This window comes from Mustelus asterias, chromosome 14, assembly GCF_964213995.1.
Source record: "Mustelus asterias chromosome 14, sMusAst1.hap1.1, whole genome shotgun sequence".
In the NCBI taxonomy this organism is placed as follows: Eukaryota; Metazoa; Chordata; class Chondrichthyes; order Carcharhiniformes; family Triakidae; genus Mustelus; species Mustelus asterias.
In genome coordinates, this window is record NC_135814.1 from 28,052,567 (window position 1) to 28,071,015 (window position 18,449).

The following is an 18,449-nucleotide window of genomic DNA, read 5'->3' on the forward strand; positions in this document are numbered from 1 at the left end:
GCACAATGAATTATGCTAGAGTTATGTTTGTGGGGTGCATAGCCTTTTAAGGGGCAAGTCACGTGATCCTTCTGGGGCAGAATTTAAGACCCCCTGAAAGATCACATGACTTACTCCCTTAAAGGACTATGTACCCCACATACATAACAGATATAATTATTTTCAACATGTCTACAATGCAGAAAAGTATGTCATAAGAAAATGCTACAGCTCCATTGTGATTCCCTGAGCATCACATTTATATTCGGACATTAGCCGGTATTTTACAACCTTGCTTGGGCATGGCTCGTAAAATCCTGCCCAAGGCCAACGGAGAATTCTGTTCTGCAAGCCTTGTCCGCCCCGATTGCAGGGCGGGCATGCCGGTTAAATTCTGGTATTTGTCTCAGTTGTTACCTGTGACAATTACTACTGTAAATACCCTGGCGTAGTTGTGCCACAGAAGGCATGTCTGGAGTTCCCAAAGTGATTGAAAGATAGCACAGAATGCACAGGCAAAAGAAAAGGGAGGCTGAATGGCTGAGATACTTCTGAATAAAGCACCCAAGTATTTTCCCTTGCCTCACATTTCGTCCCCATTGTGGAGGATGGCATTAAAGGAGATGATCACTTGCTGTGATCTGTAGACATGAACATATGTTCGTTCAGTTTAGAATTAATGAAATTGTTGAAATAAACACGCTGTATAAATTGTTCTATTTTCATGGATCTAATATAAAGGGTCGCATCGGAAACATTGAGCTTGCAATCCAGAAAAATCTGTTAAAATATCAGATGTTATGACTTGAAAGCAAGTCATCAAAATGCTGTATCATTAATAACATTGCACAGGGCTCAGCTGGTCATAATTGTAGCCAAATAGGATGGGAACCAGTCATGATTTTTAACTCAGATATACTTTCCCCAACTGTGCAACCTGCCTGCAACAGCACTTAGAAAAAGATCAGCCTGAAAACTGTCAGCAAAGATTTATTGTAAAAGTCATTAATTGCTGTTTCATTTTTGCTTTCTCTGGAGTTAAACACTGTGAATATGTCATCTGGGTAACAGATGATCTGGAAAGATCTCCCGGAAAAAAAATCTACCCCTCCTCCACCAATAGAAATAGCAAACTTACTTTCCAGAGAAACATAGAAAATAGCAGCAGCAATTTGCCATTTGGCCCTTCGAGTCTGCTCCACCATTCATAATGATCATGGCTGATCATCCAACTCAATAGCCCGATTCCATCTTCCCTCCATATGCTTTGATCCCCTTTGCCCCAAGAGCTATATCTAACTTCTTCTTGAAGAAATACAATGTTTGGCCACCACTGCTTTCTGTGATAGTGAATTCCACATACATACCATTCTCTGGATGAAGAAAGTTCTCCTCATCTCAGTCCTAAAGATTTACCCCGTGTCCTTAGACTATGACTCCTGGTTCGGGACACCCCCACCATCGGAAACATCGTTCCTGCATCTACCCTCCCGAGTCCTGTTAGAATTTTACAGATTCCTATGAGATCCCCTCTTATTCTTCTGATCATTACAATCCTAACTGACTTAATCTCCCTTCATGGGCAAGATTTTATGGCCTTGCTCGACCCAAAACCGGAAAATCTTGCCCGAGGTCAACGAACATTTCCATTGTCCGCCCCTCGCCTGCTCCAATTCCATGGCGGGAGGGGTGGTACAATTCTGGCACATATGTCAGTCCTGCCATCCCAAGAATCAGTCTGCTAAACCTCTGCAGCACTCTCTCCGTAGCAAGAACATCCTTCCTCAAATAACAAGACCAAAACTGCGCACAATATTCCAGGCCTCGTCAAGACCCTGCATAATTGCAGCAAGATATTCTGCTCCTATACTTGAATCCTTTTGCTGAGAAAGGCAACATATCATTTGCCTTCTTTACCGCCTGCTGTACCTGCATGCTTACCTTTAGTGACCAGTGTACAAAGACACCCAAGTCTCATTTCACCTTTCCCTCTCTTAATTTACAGCCATTTAGATAAAATCTGTCTTACTGTTTTTGCTATTAAAGTGGATAACCTCACATTTACCCACATTATATTACATTTGCCATACATTTACCCATTGTCCAAATCACACTGAAGCATCTCTGCATCAGCCTCGCAGTTCACCCTCCCACCCAGCTATATGCCATCTGCAAATAGGGAAGAATTCTCTTGGTGATGCTATTGGAACTTAGTGACTGTCACCGCATCCCAGGCTTCGGACACTGCATTGGTAAGTAGTTTTCTGCCTTGGAAATCGAGTGGCCCTCCAGAATCCAGTCCACGTTTGCATCCAGTAAATTTGGCGCACCTTTTCTGGCAGCCATGTGATTGCCTGGAATGAGAATGGGTGCTGATGTGAGCACTTATATGCTGCTCCCACTTGTAAAAGGCTAACAGGTGACTCCCAACCTTAGTGAATCTGTTGCAGGTGGAGTCGGAAAATCAGTGTGATTCATGTGGGGGGGCGGGGGGGGGGGGGGAGGGTACTGGGCCATTTACATTGGCTGAAAGGGGCCCTTTCATTGCTAGCAGGAAACACTCCAGTTTTCCTGTTGGCGGCAACACTTAGAATCAATGAATCTCACCCTCTGTATTCCGAAGAGGGTGAATACACTTCATTCTCTCTTGTGAAGGAGAAGCAATGGAGTGGACACATATGCTCTTGAGGATAACAGGGATCCCCAGAGCGCAGAGTGCCATTGACTGCATGCACATGCTTAATGAGCTTTGTATGTCAATTCTGAGGTTTAATTCAACCAAAATTTAATTTAATCTCTTCACATGGACATTATGGGCTCTATTTTACCATTTGGTCCTAAGTGCTGGGCGGACTTGAAACTGGGAGTGTTTCAGATCCGTCTGCAAAAATATCAGCAATTCCAAATCATGCTGCAGAAGCCTGTATGTGGGGAGGGGGGGCGGGGGGGAGCTTAACGCGTCTGAAACCCTGCAGCTCCGATCGGCACCTCCAACTGCACATGCGCAGAAAAGAAAATGATAGAATGCTGTTCTCATGCCACATCCCTCCCAGGCCTGATAATGCCTCCCCCTGGCCCCCACAGACATTGCCCCATCCCCACTTCATTACTGACCCCCTTATCCCTCCTCTGCCCTTCACCCCCACCGATCTCAGGCAGAGTGGCAGTGGACCCCCCCCCCTTGCCCCCCACTGATCTTAAGCAGAGTGGCAGCGGACACCCCCTTCCCCTCCACTGATCTCAGGCAGAGCAGCCGCGGACCCCCCTCCCCCCCCCCCCCCATTGATCACAGGCAGAGTGGCAGCGGACCCCAATTCGCCTCCCCCACCAATCTCAGGCAGAGTGGCCGCGGACCCCCTGTTCACCCCCACTGAGCTCAGGCAGAGTGGCAGCAAACCCCCCCTTCCCCTCCACTGATCTCAGGCAGAGCAGCCGCGGACCCCCCCCCCCCCATTGATCACAGGCAGAGTGGCAGTGGACCCCAATTCGCCTCCCCCACCTATCTCAGGCAGAGTGGCCGCGGACCCCCCGTTCACCCCCACTGAGCTCAGGCAGAGTGGCAGCGGACCCTCCTTCCCCATCCCTCACCAATGTCAGGCAAAATGGCAGCAGAAACACTTTCCGCCCCACCTCCCAGACCGATCTCAAGCAGAGAGCCGTCGGACACTCGGCATTTAGCTGCTCAATAACTAGAGAGCCCAAATTGGACTTTTATGGAGCATGTCTATTTTGTGCTGATTCTGGATGGGCGAACACGGTGGTAAAGGGGGAAGTGCCAGTAAAATTGGGCATACAGCCCATTAAGTAAATTTAAATGCATGCATTTCGGGTGTGGTCCCCATCGCGGTCATTTTCAGGCCTTGGTAAAGGGGGAACCGGCGTGGAGGTGGACGCGGATCGCGCTACCTGCCTCACGCCTGAACTTACCAAGTTTTCGCGCCTGAAAATGGGTGCAACTTGAGGGTAAAATTGGGCCCTATGTATGAATCAAAAGCCCCATTGCACCATGAAACGTGGTAGAGTCGACCAAGAGCAATGTGATGGTTTTCATGCTGTTGAATGGATGACGGTGTTGGAAAAAAGAAAAGGAAGGTCTGGGAAGGTAGAGGATGAGAAAGATTAAATGACCAAGATGTCATAGAACAGAAAGCAAACTACAAAAAGTTGTGAACGTAGCCCCGTCCATCACACAAACTAGTCTCCCTTCCATTCACTCTGTCTATACTTCCCACTGCCTTGAAAAAGCAGCCAGCATAATCAAGAATCCCATGCACCCCAGACATACTCTCTTCCACCTTTTTCCTTCAGGAAAACAATACAAAAGTGTGAGATCACATTCCAACCGACTCAAGAGCAGCTTCTTCCCTGCTGACATCAGACTTTTGAATGGATCTATCACATGATAAGCAGATATACTTCCTCACCCTATTGGTAACTGCAATATTACATTCTGCACCCTCTCCTTTCCTTCTCCCCTATGTACTCCAAGAACGGTATGTTTTGTCTATATAGCGTGCAAGAAACCATATTTTTCACTGTATCCCAATACATGTAACACTAATAAATCAAATCAAACCAATGGTTGTAGTAAAGAAATAATGCTTTTGTCCTGAGTGAGTGTGAATGGCAGAGGAATGACAGCTCTGGCTGAAAGCAGAAACATGGAAAACAAGATTTACACAGACACATTGCAATTAAACTGAATCAAAACAGGAGGAATGAGTTTATGGTTTGAAATTGTTGAACACATTGTTGAGTCCAAAAGGCTGTAAAGTTGCTAACTGGTAGATGAGGTTCTGTTCCTCGAGTGTGCATTGAACTTTAATGGAACACTGCAGCAGCCAAAAACAGCAATGTGAAAGTAAGAGCAAGATAGTGAATTAAAATGGCAAACAAGTAGAAGCTCAGCACCATGCTTGCAGTCTGAGTGGAGGTGTTCCACAAAGATTGGATCACCCAGTTTGTGTTTGGTCTCGCCAGTGTAGAGGAGACCACATTGTGAGCAGTGGACTAAATTGAAAGAAGTACATGTAAATCACTGCTTCACTGGGAAGGAGTGTTGGGGGCTTTGAATGCTGAGCAGAGAGGAGGTAACAGTCGTTACACATCCTGCAATCGCATGGGAAGGTGCCATAGGAAGTGGGTGTGATTGATGAGAGGACTAGGGGGTTGCAGAGGGAAAGGTCCCTTCAAAATGCTAATGAGGGAACGGAGGAAATGTTGGGCAGGATTCTCTGCAATCCTCCCATGGTGTGTTTCCCGGTGGTGGGAGGTGGCTGTTGGCGGAATATTCTTGTCCCGCCACTGTTAATGGGATTTCCCATTGAATCCACCCATGCTGCCGGGAAACCCACAGCAGGGGTGCACTGTCAGGGGGACCATACGATCTCACTGGGGAGAAAATCCCATCCGATATGTTTGGCACCACTTCTCCTACATATTTCTGAATATTGGTTACAAGCACAGAAACTAGAGAGACAAGATAACCAATCTTTATTTTAGAAATGATTATCTTAACTAATGTCATATAATGGGTTTCACATATGAAAGCATAATTTAAGTAGTCTGTATAGGTTAATCACTGATCAAATCAAACTAATACAAGTTAAAACTATAATTTGCATTCTTTGCATGAATTAAAATTGGAAATAATGTCAAGAGGAGAACATTGATGCAAGCTATAATTTTCTAAATTAATATTTGATAGCTTTGAAATGACATGTTTCAACCTTGTCATGGAATAGTTATAATTTCTTTATTAATAGTCACTTGTACAGAACTTGAGTATTGCAGAATAAAGACCATAATGTTGAAGCTATTTCTCTTGCATTCATCAGGTCAAATTTGCAAGAATACCAAATTTGAAAGGGAACAACAGTTTATGCTGCGCAAGAAGAGGGTGCTGATTGGTTGGCAGCTCAATTCTGATTGGTCAAGACATTACCAAGTGGAATGAATGAGGGAATAACTGTCCCCAAGAGGCTTTGTTCAGTGGAAAAGGTGCAATATGTGGACAGTCCCTGCTTCATTCCTCATGGCAATGCCTTGCCAATCAGAGTCAACTGACCTGGTTTGAATTTCAAAACAAAAGCTTGGCAGTTAATGGTTACCTGGCCCATTCTCCATTGCAACAGTTCTATCAATCAGAGTCCACTTGCAAACCAATCAACACACCACCTTCTTACGCTTTATAAATTGTGTTCCCCTTCAAAAATTTCTGTTCTTGTGAATCTGCCCTGATGAGTGCAAGATGAAAAGCTTCAACAGCATGTCTCTTTCTTCAGAAGTACTCGATTTCTTCATTCCCAAAGATTCCAAGAGATATTGTTCACTTCTGCTACCCATGGACAATTGTGGCCAGAGAGTGAATACAACCTAACGCTTTATTTGAGGGATTCCATCGCCAAACCAGGAAAGTGACGTTTGAATGATTTATCACCAACATGCATATCTCAAGCTCAAATAACTGCCATTTATTTCTTTTATGACACACACAGCTCTTAAATTTTTACGAGGTGATTTTACACAAACAGCTGTTGTCAATTACCAAAGCAATCCCAGCATTGGAAAACAAAGATCTTACCATTAGATAATTAACAGTTGTGATAACAATTACTTCAAGTTTATTAAGAAGACATTTTCAGATGCTTGCTGGCTTGTATAAATCTTAGCAAAAGTTAGCTGCAAGATTGCAAAGTTATTGAGTGAGAGCTAAGTTGGTCTTCGGAAAGATAGATATTTGGCAATGAAAATGACATTCTGCTACCACTCAGCATTATTGCAAAGCATTCTGTAGAGTGTGTTGGCCTGAATGTAAAAGTGCAACTTTTGCATTCAGCAGACAATTTGGCTTCTCATGCACTGAAGTCAGGAGCTGCAAGGCTGAACCCAAGGCTAAAGGTGGTTTCACATTTTTAAAATTCATTTATGGGATGTTGGCATCGCTGGTTGGGCCAGCATTTATTGCCCATCCCTGACTCTATTAAAGAGCCAACCACATTGCTGTGGATCTGGAGTCACACGTAGGCCAGACCAGCTAAAGATGATAGATTTCCTTCCCTCAAGGACATGAGTGAACCAGATGGGGTTTTTACAACCATTGACAATGATTTCATGGTCATCATTAGAATTTTAATTCCAGATATTTATTGAATTCAAATTTCATCATCTGCAGTGGTAGGGTTTGAACTTGGGTTCCCAGAGCATTACTGTGGGTCTCTGGATTGCGAGTCCAATGACAATACCACGACACCACTGCCTCCATCTCACCTATCTGTGATATAATGCAATCCAATTCGAAATTACATTTTTAAAAGTGTCCGGGTGATTCATTGGACTCCTAGAATTTTTGAGCTCAATATTAATTGTTTTTAATATTCAAAGAACTTTGATGCTGCCACCCATTACCTCACAAGATTAAAATTTAGCCATGGGGCAATCATCAGATAGGGGTTGCCTTGTCAATGCTAATCCAATGATGGTAGAGGGCATCATTGCGTGGGTGCATCTTGCATTGCGGAGATTCTTGTTTTGGTTCTCTAATGTTTACAGTAGCCAGATGGAATGAATAAGTCAAAGAAACACACTCAGCAGACATTATTTTGTTTAGGGACTGAAGAAGGATTCTTATTATAGACTTTACAAAATAATTTGATGCAAATAAAGTAAAATAAAGCTTCATATTGCTGATTTCCTCCTCACCACATAATTTATATTGAGAAGAATTGCAAGATGTGAGTTATAACCTCAAATATTGCGTCCACTTCAACATGAAACTAGCATAGATTAGTGCTGATTTCAGAATAATGCGATATTGAAATTAATTTTCAGGCCATTGCAAGTACATTAAGTACAAAAGGAAGCTGGTCTGGGAGGTCCATGGAAGTACCGGCACGGTAGCACAGTGGTTAGCACTGCTGCTTCACAGCTCCAGGGACCTGGGTTCGATTCCCAGCTTGGGTCACTGTCTGTGTGGAATTTGCACATTCTCCTCGTGTCTGCGTGGGTGTCCTCCGGGTGCTCCGGTTTCCTCCCACAGTCCAAAGATGTGCGGGTTAGGTTGATTGGCCATGTTAAAATTGTCCCTTAGTGTCCTGAGATGCGTAGGTTAGAGGGATTAGTGGGTAAAATATGTAGGGATATGGGAGTAGGGTCTGGGTGGGATTGTGGTCGGTGCAGACTCAATGGGCCGAATGGCCTCTTTCTGTGATGTAGGGTTTCTATGATTTCTATGAACTGTAAAAATATATCATATTGCACGAAGGAGTTAGGAGACAAATAATTTAGCTCAAGTAACTGAACAGACTCTCATTGTTTTATATCCAGAATTACTTTGATGATGAATAAATAAGGTTGGAGGATTCTAAAGGTCAGTTGTGGATGTATTATGGGTGGTTCTGCTTGGAACCTCAGTTATACTAGAAAGACTAGGCATAATTTGAATAACATGAATACTTTAATCATTTAGGGAAAATATTATTCATACAATCCAGAAGGCCAATTTTGTTAAATTGGAATGAGAAAAAGCTTCTCTAAGTTTGTTTGAATAATGCCAAAATGGATGAAACTCTGATGTGCATTTATAGAATCCTTGAATATTTAATTATTCTCTTTGAAGTATTACGGTGGGCCAAATTAAATTTTGTAAAAATCCTGTGAAAAATCAAAATTTTCAACTCACTTAACTCAAACTTAACATTTTACTTTCGCTGTAGATTCCTGTGAATTAACATAGAAATGCTGGGAAAAATTATGGACCAAGATAATATAACAGAGACGTACGTGAATACTTTATTTATCCCAATTAAGCAGAAAAAGATATCAAATCTCATCTGACCTTTCCAATTCACTTATCACTGTCACTCACAGGTTTTGACGTCCTATTAGTGATTGAATCTCATCAACATTTTCTGTTAACTCTTGGCATTGCGTGAAATTTAAATGAATTCTGTGCCATCTTATTTAATATGCTTTACCATTGTCAGGGCTATCAAATATATTTATATATACGTCGTGATTATAATAGATATAAAAGCCTAACTCTTATCTTACCACTATTTTCACTGAAAGACAAATAAAATGCTTGTTCCTTACTAAAATACTATAAAATCAACGTATAAAGGACAAAAGGAGGCCAGTCGGCCCATTGAGTCTGCACCAACTCTCCAAAAGCGAAGCCGACCCAGGTCCATCCCCAGCCCTACCCCATAACCCCATGCGTTTACCCCACTAATCCCCCTAACCTACATATCTTGGTCCACTAAGGTGCAAGTTAGCATGGCCAGTAAACCAAACCTGCACATTTTTGACCTGTGGGAGGAAACTGGAGCGCCCTGAGGAAACCCTCGCAGACATGGGGAGAACGTGCAAACTCCACACAGACAGTGACCCAAACGTAGAATCGAACCCAGGTCCCGAACGCGGTGAGGCAGGAGTGCTAACCACTGTGCCACCGTGCCACACAAATAAGCATAAAACTAGATACAAGTGGGCATCAAAGGTAAAGGCTTTTTGTTCTTTATATTTATAATATTGCAGCAAATAAAGTTGCAGTGAAACATATAAATGAAAGTGTTTATCATTTAAATAAACAGTTAATAGCATTTTCAGAGAATGCAGGCAAAATAGGAATGCTGCCATTACTGTGATACAATTTTCTGCTCCCTTCTGTGATTGTCTTTAGATATTTGCAATTTGTGTTTGACGGATTGACTATATCGTGCATTTTCTGCTGCTGATTGGTGCATCATGCAATTATGTTTTGACAAGTTATTATGAAGTGAAAAATCAATTTTTTTGCTGAGTTGCAATAAAACACAATTTTAGTCAATTAAAATTGCAGAGCTAGAATGATAAGACTTTTTAATATGATAATCCGCCTCCTTTGGGATTTCCATAATGTGTTGGTGGGAAGCAGTTGGTGATTTGCATTAATATAAAATGAGAAGTATAAACTTATGAGACAAATGGATGCATTTTTTGGCACAAGGCATGACATTGTCTCCAGATTTGTGCAGGGTGTAGTACAGCATAGGACTGGCGCATACAAAGTGCATTTAACATAGTGCATTGCAAATGTGCTTCATAGGCAGGTGTAAGGAACCAAATTATTCACAAACTTCTTATCATATTTTTAATGTTGAGGTGTCATCACCATGTCCACCTATTTCTATCTCTTTAACATCGTGTGACACCACCCTTGTTTGACTCCACCCTTGCCTCAGTTGATCTGTTGCTGAAACCCTCATTCTTTCATTTGTTACAGTTGTACTTGACTATTCCAATGCACTCCTAGCTAACCTCCCACATTTCACCATCCATTAACTTGAGATCACCTAAGAACTCGACTGTCCATGTTCTAATTCACATTAAGTCCCATTCACCCTTGTGTTCATTGATCCAAACTGGCTCCCAGTAGAGGATGAGCAGAAATTTCCTCCGACAGAACACTGTGAAGAATATAAAGCCATTGTCTTCAGGTCCTTGCTATAAAATTAATTCCCTAGTTATCAACTCCATCCCCCTCCCTAATTGTTGACACTAAATTAGACTGTTTAAAAACTTGGTGCTATTTTTGAATCTGAGTTGAGCTTCAGGGCGGCACGGTAGCACAGTGGTTAGCACTGCTGCTTCACAGCTCCAGGGTCCCGGGTTCGATTCCCGGCTCGGGTCACTGTCTGTGTGGAGTTTGCACATTCTCCTCGTGTCTCCGTGGGTTTCCTCCGGGTGCTCCGGTTTCCTCCCACAGTCCAAAGATGTGCGGGTTAGGTTGATTGGCCAGGTTAAAAAAAAAAATTGCCCCTTAGAGTCCTGGGATGCGTAGGTTAGAGAGATTAGTGGGTAAAATATGTGGGGGTAGAGCCTGGGTGGGATTGTGGTCGGTGCAGACTCGATGGGCCGAATGGCCTCCTTCTGCACTGTAGGGTTTCTATGATTCTATTCTATGATTCTGAACACGTATCTATGACAGACTAAAACTGCCTATGTCCACATCCATGACTTTACTGACTCCACTTTGTCTCTGTCCATCTGGCGCTGAAACGCTCATGTTTACATTGGTTGCATTTTTGGCTGGCTTCACATATTCCATTCTCTATAAACTCTATAATCAGCATCCCTGATTTTAAAAACTGCACCATTGGCAGTTGTGCCTTCAGCTGCCAAAGTCCTAATTTCATGAATTCTCTCCCTCAACCTCTCTATCCCCTACCTCTATCCTCCTTAACAAACTTCTTAAAATTGACCTCTTAGACCACGATTTTGGCCACCTACCCTCACATCAATTTGTATGGCTCAATGTGAAATTTTACTTTAGGACACCCTTGTCAAGCAGCTTGGAATGATTTAATGGCATTAAGCACAAATTGTTGCTGTTGTTGTAGAATCATAATAGAATCATAGAATACCTATAGTATAGAAGGAGGTCAATTGGCCCATCAAGCCTGTTCCGACAACAATCCCACCCTATCCCCGTAAACCCATGTATTTACCCTGCTAATTCCCCTGACTCTACAGATCAATTTAGCATGGCCAATCCACCTAACCTGCACATCTTTGGAGTGTGGGAGAAAATTGGAGCATCTGGAGGGAACCCACACGGACACATGGAGACTCCACATTCCATACAAATAGTCACCCAAGGTCGGAATTGGACCCTGGCGCTGTGAGGCAGCAGTGCTAACCACTGTGCCACCGTGCTGCCCACAAGAAAAAGGAAAGGAAGGAACAGATCAGAGGAAGTTAGCTGAGGCTTATTTAAGGTTTTATTGGATGTTTGAAGTGTTTTAAATGAGGGAAGTGAAGAAGCTCATGCAGTTAGGCATTCTGGAACAGGTGAGTTGATCGATACAGGATAATGGGGTCATGGAGAGGGTGGGAGATGGCAGGGAGGTTGTTAAGGGGGGTAGGAGCTGGGTTGGTGGGTGAACAGATGGCCTGGATCAAAAAACTGCAGAGTTTGGAGATTGGGGTGGTGGACTGCAGCGTTGCAGAGAAAGATTTCAGAATGGATTTCAGAACAATTATGAAGATCTTAAACGTTATGCACTGGGGTTTGGAGAGATAATGAAGCTACAAGATTACAGCACATCAGAATATTTTTCAGCATATTGCTTCTGCACTGGTTCCTTGCTAGAGCAATTCAAAACTACTCCCACTGTCCTCCTGGGGGCTATTTCTTGAAGCACCTGGACAACAGCCAACATTGGAAAGTTAGGTGGATCCAGTTTACATCTGTAAAGAAACCATTAATTTAAATAAAAGGAAAACCCATTGCAGGCCTAACCCAGCTAGTTTTCCCACCTTTCCTGTGTCGAAGCGATTCAATGTATCTGGGGCATAAATACAAAAAAGTGTTGTTTGCCTGTACACTTGTAGCCATGTTGTCCTGAAAAGATGTGAGGACCTTTGTCTCATCTGTTTGCACTTCAAGACATTCCTTGCTTCGGAATTTTTTTGCATTAAGATGTTTCGCCTCAGCTCTCTTCTTGTGCTCTTAGTGACAATTATAAATAAATGATTCATTGTTCCACTTACATTCCAAGCACAGAACATAACCTTTCCTTATCAAAATACTTATTAATCTTAAAGACTTGAATTAAATGTTCATTTAGTCGTCTCTCAGTGGAAATAGTCCCAATAACTCAAGTCTTCACCCATAATTGGAGTTTCTCATGCCCAACATCATCAAAGGACAATAGTAAAGGAGGAATGGGATTCAGTGCAAAATACAATACGTTTGCCAGTGTTGTTGATGTTTATGAAGAACAGAATATGCATAATAAGGCAGCAATGAGAGAGTCGACAGTCTGCTAGTCTAGACATGATCCCAATGGCAACTACAACAACTTGCATTTATATAGAACCTATAATCGAGAGAAGCCCAGAGATATGAAGACAATTAATCCAAACCAAAGAAAGTTAAATTAGGAAAGATGATCAAAAATAAAGAAAATAGTTTTTTTTTAGAAAAATCTGAAAGGAAGAGAAGGAAGTGGAGAGATATAGGCCTGGATTTTCATCCTGGAGGTGTGTAGCGGCAATTAGGAACATTCCCCATTTCAGCCTCAAGAGAAAGTGATGGCAAAGGCAGGATCATCAGTGGTGGGGGATGGGTGTGGACTGGAGTTGGGGCAGCTGACCCAGGAAGGGATTAGAGGCAGCCACATGACTGCTGGCTGTCGGGGCAGGTTGTTTAAATGTCTCACAGTAGCCAGGTGGGCCGATGTCACAGTTAAAATAAAAAGACAAAGCCCCTCCAGCTCTCACCATTCATTTCTCAAACCCTACAAACACTCCCAATGCCTTTTCTGTGCCAACTCCAGCTCCCTACCTACCCCTATGACCAATTCATGCCCCCATGCCATGCTTTGCCTTGCCACCTATCCCATGGCCCATCAACCCCCTATGCCAAGCTATGGTGCTTCCATGTCCATTGACCCAATTTACACTGTGTAGAACCAGTGTAACCTGTAATGACAGTAAGATGTGTAAAAACAAATCTCTGATAAAGTTAATACATTCATAATTTTAGCCTATGATAATAAAGTAATTTCACTACAAACTTATAAAAGTGTCAGTTATCCAGACCCTTCAAAGTATTGATAATAAAAACCACAAACTCTTAAACCATGTAATGTTGTGTAAATAAACATTGTGAAATTGACAGCAGAGATCAGATAGCTATCAGGAAATAGTGTTTTCTTTGGGGTACAGCTGTTTCAACAAGGTGAATGGATGTCTGGCTCTCAGCTGAACCTCATTATGTATGCTTGTCTTAAAGGGGGAGAGAGATGCCATAGGTAATGGGTGGAAGGGCAGAGCTTGCCAAAGGGGCCATGTGGAGGACCTTTTGAACATGCCTTTCAAAAGACCCCCCCTCATGCAGACACACATTCACGACTTCTCTGAGGGAGTGTGACCCATTACCATTACAACCCTAGCCACCCTCAATGAAAATTGCAGAGGAGTAGGACATGCTTATCTTCACAATTGAACTGGCTAAGTTAGGAGAACTGGGTACGAGCTTTTGACAGGAACCAGCCCACACCCTTGGAAGGTATTTCCAAAAATAAGACAGCACAGGAATGGAGACCAGAATCATGGAACCAAGAACACCCACCATTTTTAAAGTGGTTCCGAGACATCCTAACTCAACAAAAATCCAGGCCACAGAGAGGGAACTCCAGCAGGTTGGCCTTGGGTGCCAATGGTTGACAAACGAGAAGGTGAAGAATGCCCAAGAGGCCATGGGTTGGAGGAAATGATCATTTTGAGGAGATTGTAAAGACAAGAAATAGGAGCAGAAGTAATGCTCACTGTCTCCTGAGCCTTCTTAGGGAAGCTGGAAACATAGAAAGGGATGATGCCAAAGAGGAAGAAAGGCACATGGAAGGATTTTTGTAGCAGAGGTGGCCAACAGCAATGGAAGTAAGCAATCTCTGTAATAGAAAGGAAGATGCTTTGAAACACATCTCTAATTCAACTGGACACGAGGGTTGTGAATGATTTGGCTCAGCCAGAGACAATGTGAAAGAAAACAGATGGAGTTTGTGCTGGAGGACAAGTTTTTATGGAGAGGGCCAAAAATAATGGCCCAAAACTTCCTAGTTCTTCATGTCGGATTTGTGGAGTACTCCAAAGATGTACTGGGGAATCCCTCTCGTTAAAGTTTATGTGGCAATTGTCCAGAAGAGTTGGTCTGCCAATGATACACTAATAGTTACTCTGAAAGAATTAGAAGAAATAAAAGCATTTCCAGCTTCAGTGTGACTGTTTTAAAGATGCAGGCTGAGCCCTACATGGGACACCCACCCTCCTCCACCACACTCCCCCCACCATCTCCAACTATGCAATGTACTCTCATGGTTCTCCTCAACACCGGCCCCTCCACCCAGAAGTCATTCCACCGGCCCCCCTTGACCTGACACCCCGACCAGAACCCCCCCCCAACGTTGACCCCAACTACCCCTTGACCCGACTTGACATGACCCCCATTCCCCCACCCCTGAACACTCCCCCACCCCAACCAACCAACCCAACCACCACTCATCCTGAGCCTTTATGGCAGCTAGCGATAGAGATAAATAGGTTCTTGATTAAAGTTTATCTATTAGTCACAAGTAAGGCTTACATTACAACATTGCAATGAAGTTACTGTGAAATTCCCCTAGTCGCCACAGTCCGGCGCCTGTTCGGGTCAATGCACCTAACTAGGATTATCTAACCAAACTTTCAGATTGTGGGGAAAACCGGAGCACTCGAAGGAAACCCACGCAGACACGGGAGAACGTGCAAGCTCCACACAGACAGTGACCCAAGCTGGGAATCAAACCCGAGTCCCTGGCACTGTGAAGCAGCAGTGCTAACCACTGTGCTACCGTGCCGCCCGACATTGATTAATAAGGGGATCAGGGGTTATGGGGAAAAGGCAGGAGAATGGGGATGAGAAAGAAAATCAGCCATGATTGAATGGTGGAGCAGACTCAATGGGCTGGGTGGCCTAATTCTTCTCTGATGTCTTATGGTCTTATGGTCTATATAGTGCCCTGACTTCAAGGTAAACCCACCAATGTCAAGCTAGAAGGCATGGTGTGACAGCAGTGGGCTGAAATTCAGATGTGTTGGAGCATCTTTGTTTTCCACAACTTAAGCAGTCACTGTAGGATTAATGAACAGAAATCAATACAGCCTAAGGTGAAGTAGCACTGTGTCATTGAACACATTGATCTAATGATTATATTCCTGACCATGGTCTGGTTAACAATATGTTATAGAAATTCTGCATGCTAAAACATGGATCTTGTTTCCAGTTTTTCTCATTCTATTCTCCTGGATCATACATCAAATTTTTACATTTGTTAACCAGCTCACTTCAAAACTTGTTGACAGGTTATGACGTTTCCATAGGTTTAATATTTAAACAACAATATGCTATTCTCTTTTTGGGCCTTTGAGTTGTGCAACACTGAGTCTTTCAATGCCGGCATAGCAAAATGTGTCAAGTGGTCTATTAACCAACTCATACAGATATTTCCCACAAAAGAAAAGAATTGATGACATTGTGATCTTTCTTCAATAATATGGGCGGCACGGTAGCACAGTGGTTAGCACTGCTGCTTCACAGCTCCAGGGACCTGGGTTCGATTCCCGGCGTGGGTCACTGTCTGTGTGGAGTTTGCACATTCTCCTCATGTCTGCATGGGTTTCCTCCGGGTGCTCCGGTTTCCTCCCACAGTCCAAAGATGTGCGGGTTAGGTTGATTGGCCATGCTAAAATTGCCCTTAGTGTCCTGAGATGCGTAGGTTAGAGGGATCAGTGGGTAAAATATGTAGGGGTATGGGGGTAGGGCCTGGGTGGGATTGTGGTCGGTGCAGACTCGATGGGCCGAATGGCCTCTTTCTGTGCTGTGGGGTTTCTATGATCCTCTATGATTATACTTTGATTGGTGTTGAATGTGATTGTCTGCACTATTATATATTATACTTTGTTGTATTGCATAGGCTGGCCAAAAAGCTGTCTGTTCTGGGTACCTCACCACTCATGCCACTTTGCCAGTTAGCAGGATTGTATTGCAGTGGTAACATTGCTCTGGTATAAAATGGTGCACAGACGTCAGAAGAAATAATAGCCAATCAACCACTTGATACCAGGTAGCCACTTTTCAGCAAATGCAGGTCACAATGAGTTAGAAATAAAACGTCATACAATTCCCTCCAATACTAAAAGAAGCTTATATTATATAATCATAGAATCCCTACAGTGCGATAGGAGGCCACTTGGCCCATCCCATCAAGTCTGCGCCGACTCTCCGACGGAGCATCTTACCCAGGCCCTATCCTCGTAACCCCATGTATTTATGCAATCCACGCAACCTGGGACATTAAGGGGCAATTTAGCATGGCCAATCCACCTAACGTGCCCATCTTAGGACTGTGGGAGGAAACTGGAGCACCTGGAGGAAACCCACGCAGACACGGGGAGAACTTGCAAACTCCACAAGGCGAGAATTGAGTCCTGGTCCCTGCTGTTAACCACTGTGCAACCATGCTGCCTATATGGTAGCAATATATTACCAATGGTTTATGTGTGATATGCTTGAAATATGAGTGATGGTTTTTACTGCAACCAGTCACTTTTTAATTGAATTTGGATGAGAAAATCAACCATGAGAAAAAAATCAAAATGTAATTAAAGGGGCACTCTCATTATAAAGAAGCATTTGATGTTTATAGGTACATGATATAATAACCATATAGTGAAATATATCATTGTGTCAATTCTGTTGGAAATCATTGTACAACAAATGGTTGTTGATTTTTCTCATTGCACCCCAAAATTTGTTGCAAATATATTTTCATAAGAATCATAAGATCTCGGAGAAAGAATAGACAATTCAGCCCCTTGAGCTGCTTCGCTATTTAATACGATCATGGCTGATCACATCTCTGCCTCAACTCCACCTTTCTGTCTATTCACCACAGTCCTTCGAACCCTTACTAATCAAAAATATGTCCCCCTCGTCCTTAAATTTCCTCCAAGTCTCAGTATCCACCACACTCTGGGGTAGTGAATTCCACAGACTCACGACCCTTTGAGAGAAGTAATTTCTCTTCCTTTCTGTTTTAAACCGACAGGCCCTTTTTCTAAAACTATGATCTCTTGTTCTAGATTGCCCGACAGGAGGAAACATCCTCTCTATGCCTACTTTATCCGTACCTTTTATCATCTTGTACACCTCAATTAGATCTCCTCTCATTCGTTTAAACTCCAAGGAGTATTGGTCAAAAATGCCAAATCTCTTCATAAGTCGAACATCTCGGCCAGAATTTTACCGGCTCGCGCCTCCTGGTGCGAGCTGGTAAAATCGCGCGAGAGCTAAGAAATCAAGATCACACCTAATTTCTCACGATCCTACGATAGCCGGATTTCCGGTGAGGTCAACCTCTCACCGGAAATGGGTTAGAGGCTGAATAAATTATGTAAATTTATTGCAATGTTAATTTAAACGGCATTAGCGACCCTGGGGCTGAATCATCTGCGCTCGCCTGTCTTTATAGCCTTGCAGGAGAGGTTCCCATGAACGGGGAACAATCATGCTGGTCTCCCCCATAGAACAGGATGAGGAAGTGGAAGGATGGGTTGGCAAGTTTGCTGATGACACAAAGGTTGGTGGTGTTGTGGGTAGTGTAGAGGGATGTCAGCAGTTGCAACGAGACATAGATAAGATGCAAGACTGGGCGGAGAAATGGCAGATGGACTTCAACCCAGATAAGTGTGTGGTGGTTCATTTTGGCAGGTCGAATAGGATGAAAGAATATAATATTAAGGGTAAGATGCTGGGCAGTGTGGCAGATCAGAAGGATCTTGGGGTCCGGGTTCATAGGACACTCAAAGCAGCGTCGCAGGTAGAGGCTGTAATTAAGAGGGCGTATGAAATACTGGCCTTCATCAATAGAGGAATTGAATTTAGA

The 18,449-nt window shown here is 43.3% G+C and overlaps 1 protein-coding gene across 1 annotated transcript in view; it reads left to right on the forward strand.

Moving 5' to 3' along the window:
- The window catches only part of LOC144504127 (low-density lipoprotein receptor-related protein 1-like), a 1,391,705-nt gene that overhangs the window by 797,241 nt on the left and 576,015 nt on the right, over positions 1-18,449 (forward strand). The window lies entirely within an intron of this gene.